General features: G+C 34.5%; 1 protein-coding gene across 1 annotated transcript in view; it reads right to left on the bottom strand.

The window, feature by feature from the left end:
• LOC114880609 (odorant receptor coreceptor) overlaps positions 1-11,062 on the bottom strand; it is a 33,518-nt gene extending 22,456 nt beyond the window's left edge. Inside the window, exon 1 of the mRNA XM_029196813.2 lies at positions 10,949-11,062. The gene's annotated coding sequence lies outside the window, so the exon portion shown is untranslated. The remainder of the gene's footprint in view (positions 1-10,948) is intronic.
• Positions 11,063-13,166: the final 2,104 nt, after the last annotated feature.

Genomic DNA, 13,166 nt, shown 5'->3' with positions numbered 1-13,166 from the left:
CTAAAAACAGGAAAATAATATCTAAACATAAAAAATCGGGTTAAATGAGTTAAGATCGAAAAACATGAAAATATAATTTAATTCATATTTGTACTTGAGGTAATCAATTTTATTCTTATATGAAATTTCTGTAAGCAAAAAGAGCTATTTAATTTTTTAATGTTCCTAATAATTAATATTAGGACCAATTAAATTCTTAACTACTATTTCAAATTTAAATATTTTCCCGCGCATCTGTATATTTGAAAAGTGACATGAGAATATAAGAAAAATCAAAACCGGATTAAAACTTATGGGGCCCGAAGCAATCGAACCTTCAAAGGCCCCTTTGGTTTAAGAATTACAATTTATTCTAAGTAAAATTAAATAACGTTTAATTATAAAGAAAAAAGGCAATAATAAAAAAATATTATGCAATATTTTTTGTCATAGTGGACGGAAGACTTATAAGAGGGCCCACTAAAGTATACTTTTTTAACGTATATTTTAATTTACATTGTTAAAGAAGTATTCGAAGTGATTAATCTGTGTTGAAATGCAAATCATAATTCATATAAAACAAAGTACTGGAAAGCTTGTCATTGTCAAAGTCAAAGTAGACACCGAGAAAACTTTAAACTTTCGTTACTGTATACGTATTAATGTTCAGAGGTCGTCCAGTTCTAAATTATTAACTCGAATGATACGGCTTTGTACGTAACCATTTATTTTTAAATCCTTTTTCATTTTCAATAATATGTTTACTTATAATATTAGGCTGTAAATTAATTAACTTAATAATATCCTAATTTTTTGCTGCTACTAATTGAAATTAAGTACAATATTAGAAGTTACTGCAGTAAAATCTCTCTAGTTTTCCGCAAGCTGATAGACACGATTTTTCAAGCCTCGCGGCTGCTTTTGATCTCCGGTGACGAATAGTATGAGAGTCGTAGCAGCCGAGAAATTAACAACAGTTTAATTTTCATATTTTTAGAACTTTTGGATGCAAATTGTTTTAACATATTGGTACAATTTTTCTGATGAAAATGGGACCAAACATGACCAAACTGTACTTCGGTATTAATTTTAAAGACACAAAGGAAAATAAATAAATTTTTGGAAATATTTTATCTGAGAAGGAACATGCATGCTTTTAATCTTGTATAATTACAGGAATTAGCAAGCTCTTCCTCCTTTCACTTTAGTTTTTCTGCGGTTAATAGTTATCCATTCAAACATCTGGTTGTAAATAATTAGCAGTTCATTCAAAGGATCTAGCCATATGAGCATAGTAAATCGGCACCAGCAACAATTTCGGTTCATATTTATATCACATAATGCTTTTTGCCTAAAGAACAACTGTGAGCAATTTCAACCCCTTCCCCCGTCTCGATAAAGAAGATACATATAAGAGTAACAACCATAAACTTTTCTATTTTTTTCTCGGAAACTGTTTAAGATATTTGACGACACTGAAGTACAAATAGTAGGTACTCAGCAGCTGTATTTCATATATTTTTTCCAGAATTTTTCTTCGATGATTAAGGGTTGAAATTTAATAAATAAATTTTTGAGGGTGATTTTTATATATAACCCTTTGAGTGAAAAAATTAGGAACAATCTTTTATTACGTAACTACTATGTGTGAATGTTTCAAAAGTGTCGGATTGGTACAACGTGGTTAAAAAAGATAAAATAAATATAACGCCCCTTCAAAAGGCAAAGACACGCTGAACGTTAGTGACACTCAACCTAAAAATCGTGGCGGGCTGATGCAACGTGTTCTCTTGTAGGTCAATTAGATTTATCAAACATGCCTCCCTTAAAAAATAAATCTTTTAATATCTGGAAAAGGAAAACTCTCAAACGAACAGGCTACTTGCTCTTGAAATAAACAGAAAACCCACTGCGATAACAAAAGCAAATGTTTTAGAAAAGCAATGGATCCATCATAATTATTTGCTAGATGCAACCGCTCTGGAACAGTACCGAAGTTGATGTAGTATTAAGCACATCGTGTACAATCATCAGCTGGTTACTATTTAGTGAGATCGGATTGAAGTCCCCTTCGAGCAAAGTTAACCTTATAAAATCCGCAAGTCGGCCTGCATTTCTATTTAGCATTTCTAACATCCACACACGACAACCCGCATTGTCAGTGCATAAAAAACTAAGCACCCAACGGAAATATGTAGGTAATACACAATATACACACACCTAGACTCGCAACAAAGAACAACTGTAATATACTGATTTGTTGTGTATACTTATATTGCTGTGTCAATCCCACATTGGCATTTTCACTCAATCTCAGTGAGTGTAGTAACAGTTCCTATAACAATACAATCTAACCGCTCGGGTTGTATTGACTTTAATATACATGTATAAGTGTTACGTGGCCTCTCCGCTTAAAAGCTTCCGCCAGCCACACACGCTGCCTAACTCTCGGTGACGTAACAGCTACTTATAATATTTATAATAATTGAATATTGTATACAAGGCAATACTAGAATATAGATGAGTAAATCGAATGGAGACGTAGGTTGTATAGTTTAAGTAATTGGTGGATGTCGAAGTTTATGTCCTTCGTGTATGATTAAAAAACTTATATCTATTTTCTAACATCATCGCATTAATGACGACATTTTTACTATCCACAGAATTAAACGGTGTAGAATGTTCATAGATAATTTATTATTTTAATTTTAAAACAGTTACGAAAAAACGTATTGGAAGATTAAAATCTCCTTTCTAAAATTACAATTAACCATTTAACAGAGGATAACGAGTTAACTTATCAATGGAAAATGCCTCTCCAGAGGGATTGACGAGTTAATTCATCGTGGAACTTTGAAGGCGATCTGCGTTTTGAATTCGACACATTTTTAACCTTTTAATCGGATATGTCGAGTTAATTGGTTATATAACATTTGACAGAATGCGCTTTTAATAAATTGGCTTCACAGTTAAAGGGTTAATCTGTGACACATGGAATTTAATTTCACAGAATGAAACTATTTGACTAACAGTAAATTAATAAATAGTATTATGCTATAAACTAATTAATTAATGTCAAATTATTTGAATTAGTGTATAAATTAATTAACTAATATTATTTAACCCTTAAGATCAACCCAGCAGTATTCCATGGACACGTTTTCAAATTGATTAACGTACACAATCAAAGTTTTTATTTTATTGCGAAATAACTTTGTCTAATTCATTTCCCACAATACTGTGTTATCAAACTTTTCTGAAAGAAAGTTTTGTTTCTTTTTTAGTTTAATAAATTTTGAAAAATGATACGAAACCATACTGGTTGTTGAGAGTAAATAAAATTAAGTGGAATATTAAAACCTAACCCGTAAATTGTGTTTCAAAATTTAAGCTTTAGCATGACTTACTTATACTAGTTGAATTATTGAAGAATTTAAACTTAGAGCTATAGTAAAGAAAAAATTCAAAATACAATACGGGTTAAAGAATTATTACGTTAAAAGAAAATAATAAAAAATACATTTGTCCACAAAGTATTTAATATTAATGATTCGCTAATTATATATAATTGCTAATTGAAATGAAATTGCAATCAAAGAAAAATATTTTGTTTAAGAACAGGAAAAAAAATGTTTTGAGTTGTATCTCGAACATTCTGTATGTGCAATAACATAAAATGCCGATAAACTACCCCCAACTACTGAAACTGTGTGTACATGTTAAGTTTGCTAGGCACAACCATATAAATATTTCAATTTTTCACTCGCTTATTTCACTTACATGATGTTAAAATATGATATAAGTAAAAGAACATTTTTTATTTACTTTTTCACTAATGACTCGGTAATCTTGGTAACCAACGTATTAAGAGATAATTACTACACATTAGAATTAAGGTCTTCTTGAACCCCTAATTGTAATTAGAGATGTGCAAGGATCCCAAATTATTTTAAGTAAAGTTAAATGTATAATTTTTTAACAAAAGGGTTTCGCATAGCGGAAGAATAATCTTAAAAGAAGAGGTGGTGTAAAATTTATAAAATGAAAATAATGTGAAATACGAGATTAAATTAAAATTGTGGCTCCTTTATGGTCCGCCATCTGAGAGTTAATAACTGGACTGCGTTATATATTTTTGAAGTGCTGATTAAGGGTGTAGACACGGGTAATGCAGCGAGGTGACCTTACCGGCAAAAGTGGGCCTATTAATGGGTTTACGGGAATCGGTCATTCGTCCTTATATGAGAAGACTTGGGGCTGGGTGAGGGCTCATTCGAAACAGGAAGGTCCAATGCAGGGGGCTCAACTGATAGTTTAACGAGATTGTGTTGATATCTAATAACATGAGAGTCCAAAGTAGAGGAAAAATCGAGAAAACACATATTTTCTGAGTTGAGCCCCCTGCATTGGACCTTCCTCTTTCGAATGAGCCTTTATTCAGCTAAAAATTTTCTCATATAAGGACGAATAACCGATTCCCGTGAAAGCATTCCCACAGACGAGTTCCGCCATTATTTGGGTAATGCAGAGCAAGTCACATGACAAAAGGTTCAGCTAGTAGTTATAAGGTGGCGCCTAACTAGAAAGGCTGCCGATTTGGAATCGTACCCAAAATCAAGCGTTAGCTTGATTACGTCACTCGAACTGTACTGCGAAGACAAGTGAAAAAGGCAACAACGCCCGAACGCTGAGTGAGACGCACTGCAGTCATGCTGTCCTCTCATTCTGAATGTTGAGATTGTCCCTTTTCGCTAACGATAAGTTTTGACTGCCGCCCGCCTGGATTTTTCACAGCGCCTCATAACAAACCTCGCTCCATTCAAACTATATCGTGTTTGGTATCATTTTAATCAGAAAAATTTCACCGATGCAATAGTAAAAGTTTCAGTAAAAAAAGACAAAAATAAAAAAGTTTTATAATCGAATTAGTATTAGTCACACCGATACGTTTCGGCTCTTTCCTTTGATCATTGGATCTCTCTCTCTCCTCCACTGTCTGTCCCTTTCTACGTTCACGGTTGGCTGGTCGTCGCGTGTAATCCGAGATTCGACACCTCGGTTGGATATCTCTGTTGCATATATGTATTCAGTTTTTACTGCAAAGACGCGAGGTCCCTCCATTTATTAGTTCTAATAGTACCATAGTACTTTTTTATGCAGAATGTTTCAAGGAGTTGACACAAGTAATAAAAAAAATGCAATTCCATTTACATTTGCATTTTCTGAGTACCTCGTTGCATTTACGAAGAAAATGAAATCACAGAAGAAAATAATTTCTAACAAAAAAAAGTCCGACTTCGAAATGCACTAAAAAGTATAAAATAATTTCTATTTCATTTATATCTGTATTCCACAACTATTAATACAATCTACTTAATCGTTAAATAGGATACTAAATATATTTCAACCTTTTTGGAGGCGGCGCAAAATTAAAAGTACCTGACTATACGCTCCTGCCAATAACGATTTGATTGCGGTATGGCAAACTTGGTAATTAATAAGTCGTAAGAAAACATATTTGAAACGTTATAGATACGGCAGAAAACATTTGTAATTTTAGCGATTGTATCAGAAGTTACTAGCACTTCTGATGTACAATATCAATCATAGTGTCCGTTCGTCTAGTGTATTTTGTAATTTCAAATAAATCATTGAAATTCTAATTTATTGAATATTCGAAAGCTTTTATCAGATGATTATGTTAATTACTTTAACGCTTGTATTAAATAATTAGATTTATGATATTTCTTGCGGTTAAACTTGGACTCAAAAGTCAGTGCTTTTTCACTAGACGAACGGACACTATGATTGATATTGTACATATATACTGCATTTCACGAGAGACCATACTTAACTTACGCAGCTCACTAGGTCTAGGGAGATTTTTAATAACGTGTGAGATTCCCCTCTACAGCTTGCTTCTTAATTTGCGATCATATAAATGGTGGACAGAAATATATTACGTACGATAATTGATAAGCGATGATGATATGGTAAAGATACACAATATAATGAAATTCCTATTATTTTTTAAAGAAAAAATTATATGTTTAAGTTTGCGCCGCCTCCGAAAAGGTTGAAATATATTTAGTATCCTATTTAACGATTAAATAGATTGTATTAATAGCCGTGGAATACAGATATAAATGAAATAGAAATTATTTTATACTTTTTAGTGCATTTCGAAGTCGGATTTTTTTTTGTTAAAAATTATTTTATTTCACACTTTTTGGTGGAACGAGCAGTAGTTGAAGGATACCGTATTAGCAACCAATTGGTAAAGAAACTGACGAAGTTTACTTGCAGGGACAACTTTGAAAAATCGCGATCGGTATATTCCTTGGAGGGTAACCCTAAAGAATAGGCTTTTTATTATAATAACAATAGTTATTAACAACAAGAAGTTATATAAATTTTGGGAAATGGAATCATCGTGGAATGATCTACGAAATGTGAAAACTTTCATCGCAATCGGTGCATTCCTTGAATCAGAACGTATTTTGCAATAATGAAAACCGTTCGAAATGCAGCGAAATGTTTTTTTAACGGGACCAATCGGAAGACATATTCTACAAGACGCAAAAGATTTCATTCCGATTGGTCCATCCGTCTCGGAGTAATCAGCGAACGTACATTTAGAAAAAAATGTCGTTAGGAATAAAAAAATGCAAAATATTTTTTTTACGGGACCAATGGGGAGTTGTACTGTACAAGCCGCAAAAAGTTTCATTCCGATTGGTCCATCCGTCTCAGAATAATCGGTGAACATACACCGCACGTACATGAAATAGTACGTTTTTTTTGCAATAAAAACCGTTCGGAATAAAAGAATTCGAAATGTTTTTATAACGGGACCAATCGGAAGACATATCCTACAAGACGCAAAAGATTTCATTCCGATTGGTCCATTCATCTCGGAGTAATCGGTGAACAAAGCCAGGAAAAAAAAAGAAATAATAAAAATAATTAAAAATATATATATATATATGTACTGATCGAATTGAGTATCTTCCTCCTTTTCGAAGTCGGATAAAAAATAGTCGAGGCGCTGTTGCCTTGCTATATCGTGTTGCGCGCACGCCAGCTGAGAATTAAACCTTTCATGTTCGTAACAGACCACGCTAGTGGCTCCACCAGGCCCAACGAAAAGTCTGCTGTAATACCGACGTCCCGAATTTTTACAAACACATTCAAACGCTCATCTCGCCAGAGCCATCGCGACGGTCCGCCTAAAGAACGAAAGCGAAACATTGGCGCGTGGTTAGACTGAAATGTATGGTGATCATGTTATCCTTCTTTGAACCTAAATGATAAAATTGTCCCGCTCCGGTAAATTCTGACTGACTGAACGCGTGGATTTTATATAGCGCGCCGTAGAACGCCTCACTGCTGAAAAATTACTGCCTACTCTGAAGAGCCGAGAGAACGTGCAATCTAAGAATTATTTTTAGAAAAAGATACTAACTTCTTTAAATAAATGTTTTTTATTTAATAAAAGTATACAGGATACGTCATGCAATTGGGACGGGTTATATCTTGAATTTGGTAAGAGATAGGAAAAAGCTGTTTATGTAAAAGTTCAATTAAGTTCAGCAGTGAAATTAAGGCGAGCAGGGTAGCGTTTTTATTCCGAGAATTGACTCGAGCAGAACTTGACAGAGTAAGAGAATAGATACGATAGGAGGAAGCGAGATAGACGTACTACGTCTAACAGCGACGGTCGAGGCACTGCACTTCAAAGAGATACCGGGAGTGAAAAAAGGGAACATGCAATAACGAGAATTTCACTATCAGTAATTTTCAACTTATTTTTATGAAAATTATACCATTGAATTATTGAGATCCTTCTGATTGAAATGAGTCCAAACACGACGTAAATCGGATTGTATTTACGTTATCTAATAATTTCATAAGAAATCACGTAGAGTTAATCATAATATAAATCATAATGGATCATGTACAGTAAATATGGTTCAAATTATATCGTGCTTGGACTCATTTTAATCGGAAGAATGCCAGCTATCCATCGGTGCTACAATTATAAATGTAAGATGAAAATGACTGAAAATAAAATTTTCTTTACTACATGTTTACTTTTTCCAGTCGCGGCATCCATTTGATGTGCGTCTGTTCTCTTTCTTGTCATTGTATTCATTTTCTGTCCTTGTCTACTGAGATCACGTTTCGCCGAGCTCGCTGTGCTGAGTGGTTGGAGAAGAGTAGGGCTGGGTCGTGGAAATTTAACCAAGCAAATTTCAGTGAAATTTAGCCGAGCATTACTGTATCCAGCCGAGGTGTCGAATCTCGGATTACACGCGACGACCAGCCAAGCGTAAACGTAGAAAAGGACAGACAGTGGAGGAGAGAGAGAGGTCCAATGATCAAAGGAAAAAGCCGAAACGTATCGGCGTGACTAAACAAATTCAATTATAAAACTTTTTTATTTTTGACTTTTTTTTACTGAAACTTTTACTAACGCATTGGTGATATTTTTCTGATTGAAATGATACCAAACGCGATATAGTTTGAATGGGGCGAGGTTTGTTATGGGGCGCTGTGAAAAATCCAGGCGGGCGGCAATGAAAACAGCGAAAAGGGACAATCTCAATATTCAGAATGAGAGAAGGACAGCATGACTGTAGTGTGTCTCACTCAGCGTTCGGGCGTTGTTGCCTTTTTCACTTGCCTTCGCAGCACAGTTCGAGTGACGTAAGCTAACGCTTGACTCTGGCTACGATTCCAAATCGGCAGTCTTTCTATTTAGACGCCACCTTATAACTACTAGCTGAACTAAATTTGTCACGTGACTTGCTTAGTCTTATCCAGATAATGGCGGAACTCGTCTGTGGAAATGCTTTCACGGGAATCGGTTATTCGTCTTTATATAAGAATATTTGGAGCTGAATAAGGGCTCATTCGAAAGAGGAAGGTTCAATGAAGGGGGTTCAATAAATCGTTTGAGTCACAAAGCTCTTATAGCGACCTAAAATGTACTTGGATTCAGCGAGCGCATTTTCTCAATTTTTCCTCTACTTTGGACACTCATATTATTAGATATCAACACAATCTCGTTGAACCATCAGTTGAGCCCCCTGCATTGGATCTTCCTCTTTCGAATGAGCCCTTACCCAGCCCCAAGTCTTCTCATATAAGGACGAATAACCGATTTCCGTAAACCCCTTAATAGGCCCATTTTTGCCGGTAATGTCGCCTCGCTGCAATCCCTGTCCACCCCCTTAACGGGAATATGTTCTGTTGAAAAAATTTATTAACAAGAATTGGTTTAATGTAACAAAAATTCGAATTTAAGTAAACTTTTGCAAAATTAACATTATCAATATTTTGTAGATCTTAATAATTAATATTTTGTAGGCCGGTTTTCGAATTTTCACAGCTTCTGATTATCACTTGTATTACACTTAATACTGTCACATTTTGCACTGTTATATTAACACTGTCTGAGGTTTTCAACTGTAAGCAGTGTCTAGAAGGATAAGATTCGCAAAGATTTGCCAGCATTGCCGATATATTCATTAGGGGTTGACGAACAAACTATTACTGAATATCAGTGTTGATATCACTCAATAACTCAAAACTCTGATCAAGAAAATCGAAGTCCAATTTTTTTCTATTGATTATGCAGTTATTTTAAATTGAGGATATTACAGACCCCTACGTCGTTCATGTTAGAAAGAAGTATAGAGGAAAAAGTGCCTCACTTCTCCGTTACGTGTCGATGTCCTTTATGCGTAAAGATAGGAGGTTCTAGATTAGATCCTTCTCGGATTCATCCTAGGACCTAGGATCTTCTTAGGTTCTCCCAAAACCAAAGACAAACCCAAGAGAAGCCTACGTTCCACTCGAATATACTCTTTTTCTTCTTTTAAATATTTCAAAGAATTTTTAGCACATGGGTGTTCTTCATTTTTAGGTAACCCCGTATAAAGAATATCACCAAAGTACTTAATCCTTCTAACTTCTTAAACAAGGTCAAGCCGTTTGGTTCAATTTTGAAGAAGTTATTCGGTTTTAAAGGGTGAACGAATATTTTGCAGAACGACTGTAAATCATCGAAATTAGAATGTTTTCAATCTATCAATCGTTCTATTTCACCCGTGAGTAAGCTACTTTAAGATATAACATTAACTTTTTATGCATCAACTATTTTTAATTTTCTTAAAAAAACTAAAATATTGTAAAGAAATACACTTAATCTGAATTGCGCAAAAAAAACAAAAAAAAATTAAAATGATTTACCATACAATTTCAGAAATAAAACCTTAAGAAAAATACAGGCTTCTTATTTATTGTTGTATGCACACGTATATGTATACACATAATTTGTCTATGTGTGATTCTCTTATATCTACACTCCTCTTGGATCCAACGATCGACAGGAAAGATATTTTTCTTTTGCTTATTATATATTTTACTTACTCTGTACCAATATTATATTAAACCTTATGTACTCTATAAAATGTACAGATATTGTTCCATTGAGATTAATTTATTTGTCATACATAATAATGTCCTAACTCTTTTTAAGTCTCGAACCGAGAATTATACAGACAGCCCAATTTTAAATTAATTTTGCATTTCATAATATTTTAATTTTCAAACTTTTATACCGTCCCTTTAAACATTATTCTTTCAATATATGAAACTCTTTCGTTGAATAATTATCAATTTAACTTTTAAGTTAATATCCTTGGGTCTTGATTGACCCAGGCTCTGCTATTCAAGGGCTAATTGTCTTAATACAACCACTTTAAAATGCTTTCACACTTTTGCCCGAATAATTCACCTTCAGTTCTGATGAATTAAAGAATATCATCTAACAAGTTTCATTCATATAAAAAGAAATATTAGAAACGCAAAATTTTAGATATTCACTAGGTCACTTAAGTTACAAAAAACGAAAAACTTTTTTTCAACAACTAAAGAGTTAACTACGTTGGTTGGTTCTCACCTTGAAGTCGGTACGTGGTCACGAAGGTTAGAAATCCACGCTAAAACGCGAACTTGTCGCGAGAGTTACGAACGAGCAGCCAAGGGCACGCGGTATCAAGAAGAACTGACGGAACCAGGAAAGAAGAGTCGGCTGACCGCCGTAGGTGGTCGTGACCAGGGGTCCCCCTTCGTCGTGGTTACTTCCCACCCCTCCGGGTACTTGGCTAACCACCACCTGTCGTCCAGCTGGAACCCCTCTTGCTTGAAGGAGCATTAAACGTGGACCAATGGGCGCTAGGTAGCTAGGCGCAGACGTTTGCGGACGTTGCTATCTAGTCATGCTTCGAAGGGGCCATGTTGTTTTTTCCACCGTCAACACGGAGCTTCGTAATCGTATCAATTATTCAGATTTCAACGACTGTGAAAACGTGTAAGAGGATAGCTGAGAGGAGTAGACTGCGAACGATAAGCGTCTTGTAGACACTTGTTCAGAAAAGTTTACCTCGTCATTTCACGATGGGGGTTGATGGGAAACAATGTTTTCTATTTTATGTTGCGATTGATAAGCATTTCCTTAATCTTAACACGTTGAATACCGCGGCTATCACTGGTGACCGCTACTGTAAATTAGACATATTCGAGTAATTATTAGAAAACAATAGAAAAATATTATTTTGAATAAAGTTCCTATTATACTTATATTTCAAGGCATCACGTGAGATTATTGTAAATAAAAGATTAACAAAGTGACTGTAACGAGCAACATAAGGAGTGTGGCTAGTCAGAAATAAAAAAAATTGATGTTTTAGAAATGTGGAATCATTTTGCAATAAACTTTATGGTATATGTGGAATCATACTTCTAAATAATTTCTAAAATTTTTTTATTAAGAGCTACCAACAATTTTTAAACATAATAGTCACTCTGCGTTGACCAATAAACTGTTTCAGTTATTAGCGTTTTAAAAAACAATATCCGAAACTTAAAATGTTTTGATTATTATTCACGATCAGAGCAGAGCCCTTGACAATATATTTTAAAAGCATCAAAATCGGGAACGGCTCCCCCTGAAGGAAATATTCAACTATACACTAGGGTGGCCCTTAATTTTGGACTTTCAATTTTTTTTCGTCGTACCCCGTAAAACTTTGATACTTGGTGAAAAAATGATAACTGTAAAATTTCAGCACGATTAGACAACAAGAACCCGTGCCGCAATTGAGTTGAAGTTTCAAAAGGATATAGCAGGATAAGATGGTCAAAAGTGCCCTTGAGCCCATTTTATTGAGCTATGCACCATTTTATAGCTTACCAAAAAAATCGTTGTACACCAAGCTTCAACCCAGTATCTCAACCGGGAGGGTAGTTATAGGGTAAGAAAGAAAAACTGGTTTTTACCATATTTTCCCTGCTTAGTGATATTCAAAAAATCTGAAAAAATTCCAGAATATTCTAGACATGTTCACTTATAAGTCTGAATTTTTTCAGACTTTTCAGTTGCTAATCTTAGACATGAAACATGAAAAACGCAAAAAAAGTCGATAAATCAAGATTTCGGATAAAAGCTTTCGAGACACTAGATTTTTACTTGTACAATAGTTAGATATTAGCACGACTGGTGTTCTAAATATTTTTCAAATTTTTCAGTCTGGTGCGCCGTGTTTAAAAAAATCGAAAGCCGATATTTTCGACATATTTCGTGCGATAACATGAGAAATACTTTTAATTTTTACATTTCCGTTACACACGTATTGTTAGTGTATTATGTGATTTCTAATATTGCTACACTGGATTGGGCAAGATCTGAATAGATAAAGCAAGGTTATTGTAAATAATTGAAAATTACGCACCTTATCTTTCAAAGTATTAGAGAGTTTTTCGATGTTGTTGGTGGGTGAAGGGTTAAAATGTCCGACTGCTGAACCCCTAGAAACTTTTTTGTTGTACGTTCGCGCCCCCTGAAGGTCCAATTTTTTCTTTCTCATAAAATCATTTTTTATTTTTTGAGGTGAACTTGTAGAAAAGCTACTCGCTCTCCGATATTGATAATTTTTAAATAGGTTGTAAAATTCGTCATTTTAAGTAACTTTGTTCTTCTAAGCTATATGTCGGACTCGATTAGTTTGCAAGATATTCGCGAAAAACTATAAGAATTATTACCACATTAAATTTCGCCTGCACTTATACGTCCGCGGCTGTGTGCGTCGGCAAGAGACCCTCGCTTATCTACTGTTGTC

Source organism: Osmia bicornis, chromosome 6, assembly GCF_907164935.1.
Source record: "Osmia bicornis bicornis chromosome 6, iOsmBic2.1, whole genome shotgun sequence".
NCBI classification, from domain to species: Eukaryota; Metazoa; Arthropoda; class Insecta; order Hymenoptera; family Megachilidae; genus Osmia; species Osmia bicornis.
The sequence above is the reverse complement of the archived record's forward strand: the minus strand, read 5'-3'. Positions and strand labels throughout refer to the sequence as shown.